General features: G+C 32.7%; 1 long non-coding RNA gene across 3 annotated transcripts; it reads left to right on the top strand.

Moving 5' to 3' along the window:
* Positions 1 to 1,016: 1,016 nt before the first annotated feature.
* Positions 1,017 to 17,543, top strand: LOC118193852 (uncharacterized). Of its 3 annotated transcripts, none has more exons than XR_004759004.2 (4): positions 1,017 to 1,172; positions 6,890 to 6,993; positions 13,868 to 13,950; positions 17,140 to 17,543. It is a non-coding gene; the product is annotated as an uncharacterized LOC118193852 (long non-coding RNA). The 3 variants fall into 3 exon arrangements; XR_015042685.1 differs by having other exon boundaries at positions 1,146 to 1,261; XR_015042686.1 differs by lacking the exon at positions 6,890 to 6,993 and having other exon boundaries at positions 1,114 to 1,172.
* The last annotated feature ends 1,948 nt before the right edge of the window (positions 17,544 to 19,491 follow it).

Below are 19,491 nucleotides of genomic sequence, written 5' to 3'. Positions count from 1 at the left end.
AGGCCAAATACATATTTAGTGTAATATGAAAAAAAGAATTCATTTTTTTCGATTATTATACTTTGTTTCGTAATATGAGGAAAATAATTAATTTTTTGTGATTATTATACTTTATTTCAATAAAGATAAATGCAACTTAAAAGCAAATATATGTATTTTCATAAAATAAAACACGAGATACCTCTTATTTGATTCCCCCCAAAACAAAAAGAAGAAAAAGGAATTATCTTTTAGTTAATTAAGATACCAGTTGCTTCGTTCCGAAAAATAACTGACTGCAGCTACGCTATATATCTTGTAAAATAAAAACTACTTTCTTGGAAAAGAGAACTTGGGAACGTTGACACAAAAACACCAAATTAGTTTAGCTTATTTTTAGAAAAGACTTTTGTTACTGCTAAATCATGGATCATGGAATAAATAAAGAACAATTAGACCTATATACAGCATATAAAAGTTTTAAAATTAGTGTTTATAGATTATATAGTTATTCAATATTGACGGTAATTCTACGTGCTATATGTATTCATCTGAAGTAGTTTAATTTAATCTTAAATATATATTGTATCATACTGTGTTTTCTACTATTTAAATGAACGAAAAATACACAAATGCATAAATAAATTGCCAACAAACGTCACTTGATTTGATCTAGAAAGAAAAACAAGTTATCCAATTAATTGGAGTAAATGCAACTAGAATTTGGATTATTCGAGTTCTGAAGTACTGTTATCATGCAACTGAGTACTTTAAAAAACACTTCATTTTAATTAAAAATTCAGGATATAATTTAGACTCGGGGGAAAAAAACGAGTTTTATACACTCGTCAATATTTTCTGAGGCAAACTCATAACAGTTTGACACCTATTTTCATGTTAATTGTAAAATTCGCTGTGCTATTCTTGTGGTTTTTTTTCCCTCCGTGGGAACTCCACTTGTCTAACGGGAAATTAAACCCAGAGATGAAGCTGGTTTTCGCTATTTATTTATTTATTTATTTACCTTCCTTATGAGCAAGGTTGAAAGAAGCTAGAATTTTGAAGGTCAGAGAGATGATAGGAGGAACTGAGCTCCGAGACATCTGCTCTTGTTTTCTTTTCGCAGTGGTTCTGAAGCAACATGGTGAAAGCACCGCGCTAGCAATCTGTTGAAGAGCTGCTTTCTTGAAAGAGTAAGTTATTCAGATTTTGCATTATTGTTGCGTAGTAAAATTTATCGCTGTTTATTTGAAAGTTATATTTCAGCAATAATCTAGCATCGGTAAGTTTTGCATTTTATTTCAAATAAAATTTATTTAAAAATAAGTTCACCCTTTTCTTTTAATTTATATTTTTAAATAATTTTATGGCAACAATTAATTTTCGATTATATGCTGGTATACGTACTGCGAGACTATTTTTAGCGAAAGTTTAGGTAATATTACACTAAGGAGGAATGACGTTGCCATTCACACATTTCGAATCGTTCGTAACTAAAACAATGATATTTCTCAGTTTATTTTACATAATAACAAGTTCATGTGCTCATATCTATAAACATCTGCAAAAGCAAAAAGACACAAATGAATATCCTCAAACATAATAATATTATTATTAGTCCAAAGGGACAATTTGCCCTGAAAGACTATTATTTTTGTTTGGGCATTTTAAATTGGTTCACTATAAATGTCCAATTCACTTTTCAAATTGTTGCCACCAAATATTATCGCCCTGTATTATAAAGAAATTAAATAATGAAGAATCTGCATAAATGTATGTATGTTTCTCGCATTCTGATAAAACAGCGGTACCTAGAGCCAGTCAGTTTTAAATAAGGTACATTTCCACCCGAATATGGGCATCTGGAAGCCCAAATTTTGAATTTGATTTATTATCGATTTCATATTTTGTAAAACTTTAACGAATTTTTGATTAACGAACTCAACGATTTAAAAGCGAGCAATGGCAACACTCTACAGGGAAGAAAAAAAAACTTTTTTATCTCCAGCGCGCGGAACTGTGTATCGGAAATTTTAAAGATAAGCTCATTTTAAAATTATTTTGCGATATTACTATTGAACTAAATTTTATGGTTTAAATGCGAAGAACATGATATTTAATAAATGAAGGCAACACAAAAAGTTAAAAAAACGCGCCTTCGGACGTAATTTAAAATCTGAAACTTTTCAAATTTTTTTTAGAAATGTGAAAAAGGAAAATTGCTAAAAATATGAATGCAATAATTTGTTACAGGTCATATGAATGAGTTATGCGTAATATAAACGAATTTTTATGTGTAATATGAACGAACAGATAACGAAACTAAATAAAACTTTCAATTTCCTAGACGGAGACTAAAAATTTTGTTTATTATTTTTTTTTTTTTTTATTTGCAAAATAAAAAAAGTGCATTAAAGGAATTGAACGATCGAAAACATTCCAAGGTGAACAATTCCTCTGTGTACTGTTAAGAACTTCTGTAATTAAAGCGAAAAATAATTTTACTTTAAAATTCAGTTTCCGATCTTTCAGATGATATATTTGCTTTTTCTTCCTTTTTTTGGGGGGGGGGGAATCTATTACTGCATTTTTGTTTGCTCAGTGTCATATGTTGGATCTATTTAGTTTATTGCTATTTTTTATGTTTAGGCCTGAAAGTTGCTTAATAATGCTTAAAACTACCAATTAAACAAAACTAAGAAACTTTAAATTCTATTATACAAAGGTACTTAGAAAGGACTGCACTACTAAATAACTATTAAGTGATTGATCCTAAACCAATCATTGCGAATGAAGAAATAAACTCACAAACTAGACTTTCAGACTCCCACATTATTAGTCATCTTTTAATAAAACTATAGGAACTTTAAAGTTTTTATTGGTCTCATGGTTAAGACAAATTGTAACTAAATGAACAAATAGTGCTAATATAATCTGGTAAAAATTATCCAAGTTAACATTAATTAAAATTTGAGGAATTATAAAGCAAGAGACGAATGGAAATACTGTTATAAAGACAGCCATACAGCTGCAACTTTCTAATTAAAATTTCTAAAATTTTATCATTTTATGAAGATTTAACAGGGTGTTGCTTAACTTAACTTCTCTGTTTGTTTGAGTGAAATTTTGAAATTAATTTTTGAACGCTTTTTATCGATTGTATTATACTGTACTTAAAATAACAATTTAGCGGAGTTTTTATAATTATATATATATATATATATATATGTATATGGGATAATTTTGTAGATGATGATGACTCGAGGATAGTGAGATAACAATATCTTTTGGTCATGGCCGAGATGGTTATAGATATTGCTCGCATGCAAATGGAATGAGAAATAGACGGATGGAATTGGAAGACCAAAATCAGTCGTAGATTCACAGCATAATTTATTTTATTCATGAATAATTTTTTAGGGTACATTTTTTTCATTTACATGTCACTGTGCGTGTAACAAGCACCCCATAGTTCTATATAAATCTTATCACATTTCGAGAGAGTGGAGGAAATATAGCAATTTACACGCTTGCACAGCGAGAGGAAGACAAGAGAAGAACCTGCCCACTTTAAAGCGTATATATGAGAGTTGAAATCATTTGTCTAAATTTTGAACGGTGAGTGAACAAGAGCTAACCTTAGTGTAGATGACATTATGCAGATTAATTTTTAAGTGACGTAGTTTAGATTCCAGGAAGAGGATGTAGCCAAATTACAATGAGGAATTAAAAAGCACTATTGCTAAAATAAAGTTGGTAATTTTGAACTGCATACTTTACGTCTTATATATATATATACATATAGATATATGATATATCTGGGATACATATAGTCTGCTGGCCATCAAAATGCAACTTCATATGACGTAAGCATCCAAACAACATGAAACTTGCATCATTTGTACACGGCGATGGAATATGCAAATGATTACGATTTCAGCGCATGAGAGCATCATAGGCGACTGCAACGCTCCCTTACAATCCGTATATAAAGCGGGGAAAGATCAATGTTTTTAGTAACACCAGTTGTTCTTTCGTGAGATTTTCTGTGTATGCGGCTTCAGTATGCTAGAAAAACATGAGCATCATTCGAGCGCGTTTTTTAGTTCGACCGAGGTAGAATCGTTGCGTACAGAGATTGCTGATTATCCTTCTGGGAAATCGGCCATCGTGTCGAAGATAGCCAAGCAATAGTCATGCGAATATGGAATAGGAGGACGCTGGAGGGAACCACTAATTAACTGAAACAACTGCAACTGCCTCGTCGCACCACTCCACGGAAAGACAGGCATATTGTGCGCATGGCACTGTTGCAGACACACTGAAACATCTACAACAATATCACAAAAAGCGTAATCTGTAATATAGCAATCGGCTTCTGCACGAACAACGCGACGACGTTTACAGTGCAATGGACTGTCCGCTAGACATTCATTGCCTTGTACCACAGGCATTTTGCGTTTGCAATGATGCACTAACGGCGTTGATGACTATCCAAATGGCCTAACATTGTATTTTCCGACAAATCACGTTTCTGCCTGCAGAACCACGATGGTCGGATCAGAGCTTGGAGACATCGTGGAGAAAGGCTGCTCGACTGTTGTGTTATGCTATGTGTGGAGGTAACATGAGCTGCCATTCGCCAACCTCTTTCGTTCAATACCGCGGTGTTTAGCATCGGTTATTGACAAATATAGAGGCAACACTCATTTCTGATTTTCTCGTCTTCCTCACCTCAAAGAAGGCTGTATATGAAATCAATTTAAAATTTCCATTATATGTAATCCCTGAAATAAATTTGACTTTAATACCTCTTGTTCTTCTTCGTGTTGCATTTTGGATGGCCAGGAATGTATATATATATATATATATACATTTATACTATTTAGAACTGGATATTTAACTGAAAAGCCCAGAATTTTGATCTTTACACCATCGGACAGAGCTCGAAATAACAGTCCAAATTAATGTTTCTTCGAATTCCTAGTGTAATTTGTCGAATCTGATATTTTTAGCTTGTTGTTAGTAATGACGGATTTTTATAACAGAGTATTTAATCTTCATTGTTAGTAACCTCATGATTTTAAGAGATGGTGAGATAAGATTTCCAAATTAAAAAGAAATTAAAATAAATTAAATGTTATCTTTTTCCAGATTAGTAGGAATAATATACTAGGTTGAGAGGTAGTGATTTTTCTGTATTTACTAAGGATATTTTAGCTATCGTATGTGACTAATAAACTGCAGTGTTTCCATATAAAAGTGTATTACGATATTAAAATAATTTCCAGGAAGAATAAAAGCATTAGTATGGATATGATATATACAAGACTGTTTACACTCAGTTCGTTTTAACTCCTTATTGATAATTTTGATTTAAAATCAGACATATTTTCAGCCCCACGATTATATTTTTAATCATAAATAACCATAAATAACCATAAATATTTTGTCCTAAAATAATTTATGCTTTCAGTATATTTAACTAAAACGTTCAATTTAAAAAGTGTTTTGTGTATTTAAATTTTTTTTTTTAAATTTTTAACATCACTTTACTTTTTTCGGCTGAATAAGCTTTTCATTATCTTACCTGTGTTAACAAAGGAGTATTTCTATTCTCCCTTAATTTTCTTGGTTTTCTCCAATATATATGCTCTAGTGTCAATATTATGTCCACTTTTACAACGATATTTGATGAAATAACCAATCAGTCTGATTCATTCTTTTCATGAAACCCTGCCACCGCTGGATTTTTGCATCATGGCAAACTATATGCAGAGGATTGAATAGGAAAGAGTAGCAATTGTAACACTTGAAACTTTTAATCTGATCTTATAGCAGAAAGGACACTTCTCAAATGCTTCAGAAGCAGGAGCTGGAGTCCACAACAATTTGCTGTGTTCCTTTCAATAATGAAAGTAAATTAAAATCTGAATCTGAGGGCATTAACTGCTAAAGGGTACTAAGAACATGAGATGTTCTCAATAGTTTTAAGGAATTTAGTTATAACATCAGCGAAGATGAGACGGTTTGCTGAGGAATAATGATCACAGGCGTCACGAAATAATCCATTCTGATCCCATTTTATAATCCGTTTTAGAGAAAAGAATCCTTTAAGCTGTCCGTACGGGCAGATGTCACACAAGAAAGTAGTCAAAATGGATTCGAGAACGGTCAAAATGGACTTTTTTTCGCAATTACGATGCTTCCTTTACTTCTTAAGGATAGTAAAAGGGATAGTTTAAAATTCTTTTGGAGATTTTAATTTATATTGACAATGCATTTAATGGATATCGAGGATCAAACCATCATAAACTCATTTTCTAAAATTTAATTTGTGATGCTATTACTAAATGCTTCTCAATTATTTTAATGAAAGTCAGAAATTTTAAAACAAATATCTACACGTGTCTGTGAAAACTGCATACATCAAAAATTAAAACAGCGATTTATCCTTGACACCGTAGCATTTGAAACAAGTTTTAGAAGTTAGCGCTGACGATTTGTTATTCAAATGGGGAAATAATCAATCTTCTCAATCTTCGGTAGAAGAAGCATTCTCACTTTCCATTTTAGAGCAATGATGGGGAGGGAGGAGAGAGACAGACGGAGATCCACGTGCACAGAACTACAACTTTGGATATCTTATACATATTTATATCTTCTGATGCCCTGAATAGACTGGTTTCAAACGAACTGCTTTGCTTCAGTTTTTCTCCCCCCCCACTTTTAAAGGTCTCTTAAGAAATGAGATTACAGTGCACCGTTCTCTCACTCAGCATTTCAGAGCTTTAACTTCTTGAAAAAAATTTTTACTGAATACTTTTTTTTTTCATACATGTAGATGAATTAGAAATATACAGGTTTTCACTATTTCGGCTAATTTTTTTTTTTTTTTTTTTTTTTTCAGATTTTTTCAGGTTGACTGTTTTTCAGAGATGAAGTTAAAGACTTTTTGAATCCTAGCAGTGAAGGAAAAGGACTTTAAATATACTACCATTTTGTATACATTCTGTAAATATGTTTATTTTTATTAATTTTATATTGTTTGTATCTTTCATTTGTAAATTTTATCATTCAATTTGCATTTGCATAGCACGTATCCTTCACCGCCTTTATATTGTAACTTCCACATCAATAGTCCATCTTCTCTGAATCGCTGTAGTTGGCTTCGCAGAAATTTAACTTATCCCATTTTCTTCCTGCACCTTCTAGTTCGCAAAAGCCCCATTCCATTGCCTTTTATCGGCAGGGCATCTTCACGCTCATTCTCTATACACCGCCACTTGCCTAGGAGCAAATCCAAAGACTTGTTAATGTCCGCCAGCGCCTAAATGCTTGTGCATCACAATGATTCATGAGCTCTTATATTCTGTTTCAGATGTTTGCTTAACGCCGTTTCTCTTTTACGCAAAATCTGATATAATTGGAGAACCTCATTATTAACTAGGCTTACAGGGTCCAGCCTAGGAACCCACATTTTAAGGACGCAAATAGCCCTATAGTTTCTCATGAACCTGTTTTTATCCCACGATAACAAACACTAAAGAAAAACCAGGATCGGGAGGGATTAGTCTCCGTACAAACGCTGAGTAGAGAGGAGCTTTACTGCCTTTATTGATTACTACATTAACTGCGTCGGCATGATTATTATTAAAAACGTTTTTTAAAAAGTCTGAAAGCTTTCGGATTTTATATTATGCCCAAAGGGGTTTTTTTTTTTCTTCATTTACGCAAACATACACGTTTCGAGAGCATTTGGGCTAAAAATATTTTAAAGCAGCATATGTTTGGAATATCCGACAGACAGTCTCGCGCGCTGGAGATAAAATTATTTATTCCGAACAATGTGTTGCTACTGCTCACTTTGAAATCGTCGAGTTTCTTAATCAAAAATTCGTTAAAAATATGAAATAAATAATAAAACAATTTCGTAATTCAAGATTCGGGCTTCCAGGTGCTCATCTTCGGGTTGAGGACTACGTTAGTCAGAACTTGATAGTTGTAGGTATCGTTGTTATTTCACATTGCGAGAAACATACATGCATGCATATACTTCATTATTTAATTTTATTTAAATATAATATCGGACGATAATATCTGGTGGCAACAATTTATAAGGTGATACAGCCGTTTATAACGATTCGACGCAAAATGCCGTTTCGAGACTAATAGCCCTTCTGGGCTAACACCCTTATGTGCTTAAAAAAAATAATAATAACAAAAACTGAAACTGGAATTTCGACACAAGGAGAAAAAACGAAAATAATATTTAGCAATTATTTTTCAGTAATCAATAGAAATCCGAAAAAGACTTTTGTTATAAAAGTATAGCAGTCAGCGACTGCAACGTACAAGGCTCGATTAAAAATGCAATTTTGAAAAGTCACGGTTAGCTGAGATTTTGACAATTTTTTGAAAATTAAAAAATGGCAGAAAATTGCGTAAACTAAGCTGTCAAGCATATTATCATATTTTAAGCAATCTGCATCAAACATTGGAATCGAAAATCTCAATCTTAGACTGGGACCTCAGGCATAGAGCTCTTCCTATCTTGATAGGTGTAAATTACCGTGATCAGAATTTTCCGAAGATGGTTTGGAACAAAAGAACAGCAGCGACTAAGAAGGAAGAGAATAATAAATAAAAAATAAGAAACTCGCACCATTTTGTTTTAAGCAAAATCTTATTATTTCAAGTAATTAAAATAACGGGTGGCCATAATTAAACTGACGGTGCTCACAATGTTCTGTAGCGCGATCTATTTACGAGAATGATGCCACATTTTGTAGAAAGATTAAACAAGACGGGGGACGAAGGATTCCGCGAAAAAACAAATTAGTTCCAAAAGTCACCGCTAGGGGAATATTTGTCGCGATGTAATAAAAAATAGAGTGTTAACAAATGCAAATCAATACGGAAATTACTTTTTATTTGAATTCAAATGAGACTCAATGTAGGTGCCGTGGTTGTGGACCACATATTGCATTCTGTGCACAGTATGCACAACAGCAGAAAGTAACATGTCTGCAGGAATCTCCCGTACAGTCCGTGATATGTTATACTTCAACGTAGCCAGGTCCTGGACCACTTCTTGATAGACCTTGGACTTAAGGTAACACCATAGCCAGAAGTCGCATGGGGTAAGATCAGGCGACGAGGTGGCCATGCAGAGGGGCTCCATCTTGAATGAAAATGATTCCCCCCAGGCATTGTCTTTTATCGCTTTTTTAAAAGTGTTGCGATATTGCACGTGAGCTAAATCAGAAAATGTGCATAATAAAAGGTAATTTTATTCCGTATTGATTTGCATTTGTTAACACTCTATTTTCTATTACACAGCGCCAAATATTTCTCTAGCAGTGACTTTTGGAACTAATTTGTTTTTTCGCGGAATCCTTCGTCCCCCGTCTTGTTTAATCTTCCTTTAAAATGTGGCGTCTTTCTCGCAAATAGATCACGCTACAGAACACCGTGAGCACTGTCAGTTTAATTATGGCCACCCGATACTTGAATTTTTTTCAGTTTCTCACATGCTGCAGTAAACCTATCTAAACCGACCTCATGGTTTCAGATGTTTCGGCCTTCTCTGAAAGCTGTATGAATTTCGTTAATGAAGTACGAAATAAAAGATAAAGTATTTAACGCATTTAAAAAAATTGGGTATCTGAAATATTTCAAATTTTAACGGCCACCCAAAATGATTTGTTAGAGTTTTTTATGCTCTCGCTGAGCTCGCAGTCTACTAGTCTTTTCTTGCACTGACTCCTGCTAACCCATTCCTTTTTGTCTTTTTAGCTTTATTATTAAGCTTCGTTTTCTTCGCACGTAGGTCATTCAACAGAAAAATCACAAAAATTTTAAAAGTGGCATAGCAACATATGTTTAAAATTCCCGATGCAATGTTGAGTGCTGGCATATATTTTTATATTTTTTTCAGTCTTCTCTCAGTTTATTATATGAGTGTGCAGTTTTCTTAGCAACGTGGTTAACAAAAAAATGTTTTTTGTCTTTTTATTTTAAACTTTTTATGCTTTTATTTAATTAATATCACTGTCTTCGCAGTCACGCCACATAAAATTCAGTTCAGCAGCAAAATCTCAAAATATTTAAAAACGGTATATACTTAGAATTCCGAATACTGTGTACGAGGATTGGCGCACACATATTTTCATATTCTCTGTATGTTCCTTAAAAAGTAGCCACTTGTGCGGCCAGTTGCCTAAAATAGTTATCATAAAAAGTAAAAGTATATAATAATTTTAATGAAACCAGTTAGTGTCATTTCGTAAAAATATTGAAAATTTCTAATTAGACGTCTGATGATTTCCGTTCATGTGCATTTAAATCAATCACATTAATAAATATTCTGAAGAACTCTGATCATTACTTTTAAATAGCTTACTGTACTACTCAAAAATCTTCCAGATGAAATCTGAAAGTATCTTAGGCTTTACGGAATGGCAACAGTCAGACCCGTGGAGGATAAAAGTATTTTATATCTGGCCCCCGGCAACATATTGCTTTCACAGAGCCGAATTTGTTAGTTCTGAAAGATAAATATCTTACATTTTTTTTGCGAATGGTGACAGTCTCGCGCGCTAGAGATAAAAATGTTTTATTTAGAACAGTGTTGCCACAGTTTGCTTTCGTTGAGTTTGTTAATCAAAAATTCATTAAGGTTTTACAAAATAGGAAATAAAAATTCACAAATCAAATTCAAAATTCCGGCTTCCAGGTGCACTTGTTCGGGAAGAGAACTAGGCTATTCAAAATTGGATGGCTGCAGGCACCGTTGTTCTTTCACAGTGTGAGGAACATACATGCGAGTACATACATGCAGATTCTTCATTATTTAATTTCTTTAAAAATAACACAGGCGATAATATTTGGTGACAAATATTTGAAATGTGTTACGCAGTTTATAGTGAACCACCATAAAATACCCTTTCGAGCCTTTTCTGGGCTAAGAGAGAGTGGGTATAATTAAAGTTTTAAGACAAACATAGAGTTTTTCCCCTCAGGTTTCTTTTATCAATAGCAATTTATACCATATATAAAATTTTTAATTTAGCACTACGGTTTACGTGTAAAATAATTATGTATGAAATAATTAATTTGGTCTAGTAAGGATTCATCGCCATAAATAATTTTATCGCTTGTACTTATCGATTATTTAAAATTAAATATATTTCACTTCTAATCAGTAATTGATGTGCAAATTATGCCTACTATAGACTGGAATGAATTAGATCGAAACACTATCACATTTTAACAACTACACCTCTAAGAAAGTACAGTTATGAAGAAGCGTGTTAAAAAGTATCTGAGTCTATCTTACCTGAATTATCCTCATTTTGATAAAAACGCCTATCAGCTATATCGCAGAAGTTGTATTTCAGGTTTAATTTTCACTTAAACATTTATAATCTTTTATATAAACAATACGAATTTCGAAGTATTACAGTGTGAATGTTAACGCATTATTGACTGCTAACTAAATAGTTACGCATTATTAAAAATCAATTTTCTAGCAGCAATTATTACTAGCATTTATTATAGTGTTTTTGCAAAATTAATAACATAACTTGGGAAATATTTTCGTGTAACATTAGGCAGATAGCTTCATTTTGTACGTATAGTAAGATTTGTTGTATTTCACTTGAGTCCAGTAAGTGTATTTAATTGCTTTTTGCTTCGAATTAAATTTGTCGTAAACAGGGTTCAGGCTCATTGCAATAACTCGCATTTGGAAATATTTTCCTCATTTAATGTTATTTTCCTTTCATGGCATATCAGGTTTGCAATTTCATCATTCCGCTTCATTAGACTGTTTTGATGTTCGGCCAGCGAAATTGGAAGATGTAGAAATACCTTGCTCAAATAATTAATCATCAGTATTTTAGATTTAAAAGAAGAGTGTAAGAATAAAAAGGTCTGAAAACTCTTAGACTCTTGATTTTAACACTGAATCCTAGAATTGGCGATAATGAAGTTATAAGGTAATTTCTTCCTGTTTTCCGTATACCTTCATGGTGTAGCTGGAAGCACACTCAACGCGCATTCGGGAGATCCAGCGTTCGAATACCGGCTGAGGCGCTGCACATTTTTCCCGTTCCTGTATTACAAAGTAATAATGCTCCGAAACATATGTGTAAAGTTTTCCTTTCAGGAAGTTTGACAAATGATTTCAGTAAATAGTTTCCTCTAGAAGTTTAATGGCTGTTTTATAAATTATTTCGATAGATGGTTCTTTTATTTTCATTTGCAAACACCAAATGATAAAACTACATTTTATTACTACATTTTTTGAATATATTAGTTTTAAAATAAAATTTTTTTTCTTTGTCTCGTGCATGCTGTTATTGTGCAACCGGTAGCACATCCGGGTAGCACATGGAAGATCTAAGCTCGAATTCCGGGACGGCACAGTTAATTTCTCCCTTTTTCCTTCCAAAGTTTATATTCTAAAACGAATGCGTCGAAACGTTTTCGTTTTCTACCTTTGTCTATGTTGTCTTATCTTTATCTATTTTCAGAAACATTGTGTAAAAATATTTGGTAATTGTAAAATTATTATACTAAGTTAAAGAAATATCAAAACTGCTAAAATTTTTGGCTACCCCCTCCTGCAGGTCCCGCGACCCTCATTTAAGAAATCCTGATCTAAACAGATTGAATCGATTGTCATATCTAAAGAGTACAGCTGGCTATTGCTAAATGTCCAATTTCTGTGCAAATGCGCGTAACGTTGAGCAGTGAAGATCTGGAATACAGGCGGACATACCGCAGATGTCTTGGCTGTATTTCTCGAGATATCTACAGTCCTATTAGATATGAAACCGACTTGCACTCTGAATAGCCATAATACGTCAGTATGCTTCTTACAAGTGAAAAGCTATCCTAGTACTCTGTAGGAGAGTGACGGCGATTTTCACATATGCGTCTGAACACATTCCGTAAGCTTAAAATGTTATTAAGAGTTCGGATGCCACTTTATATAAATTCATGCCAAAATTTTTCTTCAAACACAGTTCGCCCATATCTTCTTTGATTTTTATTCGCTTTTATCTCTTTGTTTACTATGTTATCACTATGTTCATAGCTACATTTTTTATACGTGCACCAGCTTTCTGAAGCATGCTCATAACTGTTAAATTTACGCGAAGTTGTATCTGATCTTGTAGGTGCAACTTTTAGAAATAGCTTTCTTTCGGTTTTTCATATTAGTGCATATGGCTAAAAACAAAACTGATGTAACTGAAAAATTCTTCCTTTTCAGATTTTGTTTGAAGTTTGAATAATGCAGACAAGCTTTTTAAAAATATTGTTACTATTTAACAAAATATTAAAATAAAAACATGTAGCTATTGATTTAGCCTGGTCAACAAATGTTGTTAGAATAATCATTAGCGCCGAATCTGTTTGCCTAGTACGATTTATACTTCCATATGTGATATTTAAAATTAACGTCACAAAACACAGTTTAAAATGCTTTCGTAAAAATCTTAAGTATCTCAATTTCGGTTGTGTTCCTCTTAATTCAACGAACCGTAAACATCGAAACTGTTTGATAAGCTTGCAATTTAATAAACGATAGAAACAAGATAGAAGACCAACTCGCAAGAATAAAAGATAAAATTAGCACAGCAACAATAATGTGTGGCATAGATTTTAGTCAAGACTCTTCTAATGGAGAGGGGCCTGTACCTGCTTGCTCTCGAAATCGATAGAGTCTTATCTAAAATCTACGCCAAGCACAAGGTTGTTGCTTTACTAAATGGTAGAAATTTCTTCGTTGTCATATCGAACTGGATAAGTTATTGGAATTTCTAACAAATCTTTGATTGTAATAAAAAGTGTCTAATGTTCAGAATTTTTATTACAGATGATTATTCAAGGAACTCGAAGAGCTTTACTCAGAGAGCTTCAATAAAAAATATAAACTGCAAAGAAATGATCTTAACTCCGGTTAGTATGTATTAATAATTTTTTTTTATGCTTTGAAAGGGTTGCAACTATTATATGAAAATTGTGAAAACTTGTGCTACGAGAATCATAATAATAACAAAAGGGGGAAGCTACTAATGTCCTTTTGACTTAGCTGTACGAAGTAAAGGAATGTAATCGCGAAAATTTTCGGGTATCATATTTCAAAGTAAATATCCATTTTGACCGTTTCCGAACCCATTTAGATCATGACATCTGTACGTACATATGTATCTCTCAGTATGAGTCTGGTATTTGTTAGTAGTAGAACGTTGAAATTTTTTATATGGGATTACTATAACATTTTGTACATGGGATTGCTGTCATAGAATGGCACGAATTCGCCAGCATATGTACATCAAATTCGAGAAAGTGGATAACACGAGGCGCGTTTACGATAGAGTATCTTAATCTCTTAAACATTGGCCATACTATATGTTCAATCTAGTATGATTGCAAGCATTGAGGACGAACGCCATTTGGTACGCCATATTCTAGAAGTTACGATTAATTGCAAATGCCCCATTTTTGCCCCCCCCCATCCCTTTTTGTTTTGCTCATATCTTTAAACTCTCAAAATATTCGGAGACAAATATCATCGGGAAGTCTGATATCCTTCCTCCTCCCTATGGTGATTTATTGTAGTAGTTGAGATCTGCAATCTATCGGTCTCGATTCTGGATGTATAATATACACGAACCGGTTCTAATTATTACTTATCCGAGCAGGTAGCGTGGCAGTCAAATCATTCCGACTTCGAATTCTCTAAATCTTATGAGATTTGTTCAATCCGCGTTCTAGATTTCGCGTTGAAGATGGTAAATGTTCTATCGCCCTCTAGCGGCACTTCCACGCACTCGGTCTATCATCCACCAAATAAAGAGAATGAATGTCAAGAATTAGTCCCCATAATTGCAATCAGTTGTAGAGGTGGGTGCATATATTGGTTGGTTGGTTAATATGATCCCTCCTAAGTTATTGTGATTTATTACATTCTGTTCCACGTGCCTCTTCTTTTCTTTTTAAAGCAAAATATAAACTGTATCAGAATTGATCGGCGTACTACGTGAAATTAATGTTACTCAAAATTTCATAAACGTGACACAGTGACAGCAACGGTGCGAAAAGTCTTTGGTCACCGTGGCAACATTGTTACTTCTATCTTTCTGGCATCATTTGCATCGTGACTGTATTACAAAGAAAGAAAAGCAATTCAGTTCTAAAATTTGACTTCCTTTCTTGGATAATGTTTCAACGCACAAGGCAAAGAACATTAAGCAAATATGGCAAAAAGCAATTTATAAGTCGATTTCCATCGGATTACATTCATTAACAGGTTTCACGTCTTCCGCCCTCCACCTATATGCATTTGGTCCCAACAATTTTATCCGCAGCTGGCTGAATAGAGATCCAGCAAGTACCACGAGTATCGGTCGATTTTGTTTTCTTTTTTGTTTTGAAAAGGAATTAAAAAAAAACACCACTGTAACAACAGCTGAGGAGCCGTTTAAGACGGATGCAAGTGTGTAGACAGAGATTGTTTAGAAAATGATGGCAGTGTCATATAAATATACTATTAGTCATTTAGGTTTCAGAACATCATTTAGAAAAATGGATAGCATCTAGTATAGTCAATGAAATTTACTCTAAAAGATATCAGAAAAAATTAAGTCATTACACTGAGTTTGTTTTGGCAACTGGAGGTAGGGACTTTGCAAATTACGTTTTTCTTATTATTGGATTTTAACTATAGATTACTAATCTACGCATATGTATTGTTCTATCTGATTTTATATTTCTCCTTGTATCTACTCGGCTCAGGTGTTTTAAAAAATCAGTTTGTTACTAGCTAGTCCAGATAGCATTGTATAATAACGAACCATTTCGTTTCTTAGAAATAAATTCATTTCAATCATTAAGTTTTCAAAGCTTAATTTATATGAATAAACAAGCTGCATTGCAAGATTTAAGACAATTTAGTAATAGCGTAATTCTTTCCTGCCTTTAATATCTTTTGGAGTTATAATAAATGCATAGTGATCATCTTCATCTAAAAATAAAAACTCAAACAGTTTTATTTAAGGAATTGCTCTTTGATTTTGTGTATGTCTTTGCTTAGTATAATTATCTGGTTGAACGATTTAAAATACTATAACGGAAAATAACTGAAATAACTATTAACGACTGAAATAATTTTAATTCTTCTTCTTCGAGAAAGTCAGTGAAAGATTTCTTTAATTCAAGAAAAGCTTGTAATCAGCCATTCGAGTTCACAGCATAACCAGTTGACTACAGTGGGATACTAAACAAAATACAGTGTCTTTGATTTATCTACGTCTACAAAAACCTTCGAGTATGGTGGTTACTTGTACCTGCATTGTTTTATAAATATTAGTAATATTCTTTTTCCTGTGAAAATATTTAAGAATATTTCGGTCTATTCTTGTGGAATCTCAGATCTTGGCGCATTTTTCATCATTCGAATCTTTCGCATCCCAGCCTAGAAAACAATAAACATTTTAACTCAAAACTTTTTAATTTTTAATTTATCCATTTATAAAAAAATAATTTTTTTTTACGTCCAGCGGAAGCATTAATTTAAAAAAGAACGCGATTATGTAAGTTTCAGTGGTACTTGGATCACTTGCTTCACTCATGGCGGCCTTGAGTGTCATTTTGCAAGTACAATTTTATGAACTCGTAACATAAGTAAATTGTTAATTTTTCTTACAAATTTAGAGGTAATTCCGTTTCCTATGTTAAATCCCGAAATAATAATTCTTCATTTTCTGTGATTTAAGAAGTTCCTGGAAATCTGTAAAGGTATCGAGCTTTTACAAGATTCATTTGCACCTTCTTTATACATATGGGTGTTTTTAGAAATTGTATTCGTAAGTTTATTTGTCATTAAATGCAGATTTCAAGTTTTGCTTTAATTAATGTTTCATACTTTTGGTTTGTTTTCTTTTCCTGTTATTATTCTTGAAAGATTTGAAAGTTTCAAAATTTTTTTAAGATTCCAATTCGAGAAAATTTAAGATTTGACTTAACTTTAATATTTATTATTTTACACTTAAGCACTCTAATGTGTAAAGAAATATGAATTTCTCGAGTGAAAAAATTATTTTTAATGGTATGCAATTTACTCACAAAACTTTTTTTCATTTTTAGGGGACTGTAATTACCCTCTTATTTGCCTTTTTTCTCATATCAAATGATTTAGCGCATGGTGTGGTCAATAACCATATGGCTCCTTATGAGCCTGTGCGAAACCAAGGATGGAGCCGCCGCCTGTATTACAAAAGAAGATATTATCCAAAACGAAAAATGAAGAAACGAGTCCGAAACAGAACTCGAGCATACCGTGGACCTGATTTGGATTGGCCAGAGATACCACCAATCCAAATGATAAAGTTACCACTGGATGTTGCACCAGAGTGATCATCGGTGACCAAATCATCTTCAGAATTTTCATTTAAGCTCACAATTTTAACATCAATTGACATCAGCTTCACATTTATTTCAGATACATTCATGTAAACGGAATAAATAAACTTTAGAGCTCTTTTTCAAAACTCTCCTTCTTTACGCATATTTTTTTGTTGTTAAAAGGAATTGCCTGTTTGCATTAAATTTGTAATGATTAATAACAGACTTAGAGATACATAAATGATCAAATGATTTATTAACAAAACGAATTTGTTTCTCTTATATTATCAAAACTTTTATCCCGCAGCCCTTACGATACAGTCATAAAGGAGTCAACTGCCATAATCTTGGGTACGGGTTCCCCGAAAAGGCATAATACTAAGTGCATGGTGTTTTTGTGGCATGGGAGTACTTAAAGTATAGCTGATCGGGAAGTTCTTTTTATAGATTGGTGGTATGGAAGAAGGGTAGAAATCACCTGCAGGTGCCTAAGCCAATAAGAGAGATGCAACCCCTTTCCTCTTGACTTGCTTCTTAACTCTTTTCGAGAGTCAAGAGTTAGGTCATGGTCAAGAGCCTTGACAATAATAAATTTATGGACTTTATCTGGCTGCATATTCATATCAAGTGAACAAAAAAGCAATGAAAAAAGAATTTCATTTGACGTTTGGAGATTAAGCAAAATAATATGCATAGGTGATCAAAAGTTTTATTTTTTCTGTAAGGATACTCAGAGTTATAGATGTATTGAAATATATTGATTTATTTACAATACTGATGATATGATTTATAATATTTAATAATATTTACAAATATTGATGTGTATTTGAAATAAAAATTTCAAAGTTTGATTTTTGTTAATGACTCGCATATATTCCAAACTTATCTGAGATGGATTTCATGTTCTTCGAAAATCGGTTTTTGTTTAAATATTTTTGACGAAACAGAAAAAAAAATAATGGTGTTTGAATCCTGTTGAGGCTGTTTAGTTTAAAGTTTTATGCATATGTATTTAAGGCTATGCGATTTGCTTTCTTCAAATTTTTGTGAATGGATAACTGAAATTTATGCAAGAATTAAAAAAGATATGACAAAAAGAGAAAAAAGGAATTGTAATCTTAGAAAACTTCGGATTATTGTCTGCCACCTGTAAGAATTTATCATCAGTTTTTTAAAAGTTGAAAAAATATTTAAAAAATTTTAAATCAGAAAATTTTTAATGCATAAACAATTCCAATCTAATTTTTCCATGCAAATGTTAGTTTAACACCTGAAACAAATTTAAACTAAGTAGTTATATTAAGTCTATTAACTGAAGAACTAGTCTCCAGGAAATTAAGAATATAGAACACAAAATATTGTATTTCAAATGAACTGCTCAATAGGGTTTATACTGTAGAAAAAAATTACTATATTAATACGTCATCGTAAATCAACGTTATGTGGAGAATTGGGCACTTACTCAATAATGAAAAGAATTATTCAAGACCTAACTGTGCATTTTTTTCGCTAGAAAACTTACACTTTAGGCCTGCAACAAAATTTCTTCAGCTGACAGTATTTCTTATTTTGCCAGGACACGAAATCCCCTTTCTGAAAACTTCTTCAAAGCATTTTAAAAAGATTTCATTGTCATTAGTCCTTTCCTTCAGTAATGCTTGATATTGCTTTAAAAATTAATTTTCGTGAGCTCGTTGTATTATATAATAAATACCATCCGTAATTATTTGAAAATTATGGAGTCTGTTTTTTCTTCAACGATGTGATAAATAAATGTTTTAATGAAATAAGTAAAATCAATTTAGTTTTCACTGAAAATTCTTCGATAGAATAATAATTCTTGAATTTCGCTAGCACTGATTATATCTGTATGCACTGCAGGCATGAACAATACACTGAATTTTCTTCTGCATGTTGTTGGATTCTTCGAATCTTATTTGTTCCAAGTAAAATGGCAACAATAAACCTGAAAACAATGCGCTTTGTTCACCATGTTAGCTTTGTTGTTTGTCTTTAGAACAGCAAAAATTCAAAAGATAATTCTCGCTTACTACTTAGTAAGTAGCCATCCAAGTGTATCTCAGCCATCAAGGC

This window comes from Stegodyphus dumicola, chromosome 8, assembly GCF_044657685.1.
Source record: "Stegodyphus dumicola isolate Sdum_Otavi_A_Nest chromosome 8, ASM4465768v1".
Taxonomy (NCBI): domain Eukaryota; kingdom Metazoa; phylum Arthropoda; class Arachnida; order Araneae; family Eresidae; genus Stegodyphus; species Stegodyphus dumicola.
The sequence above is the reverse complement of the archived record's forward strand: the minus strand, read 5'-3'. Positions and strand labels throughout refer to the sequence as shown.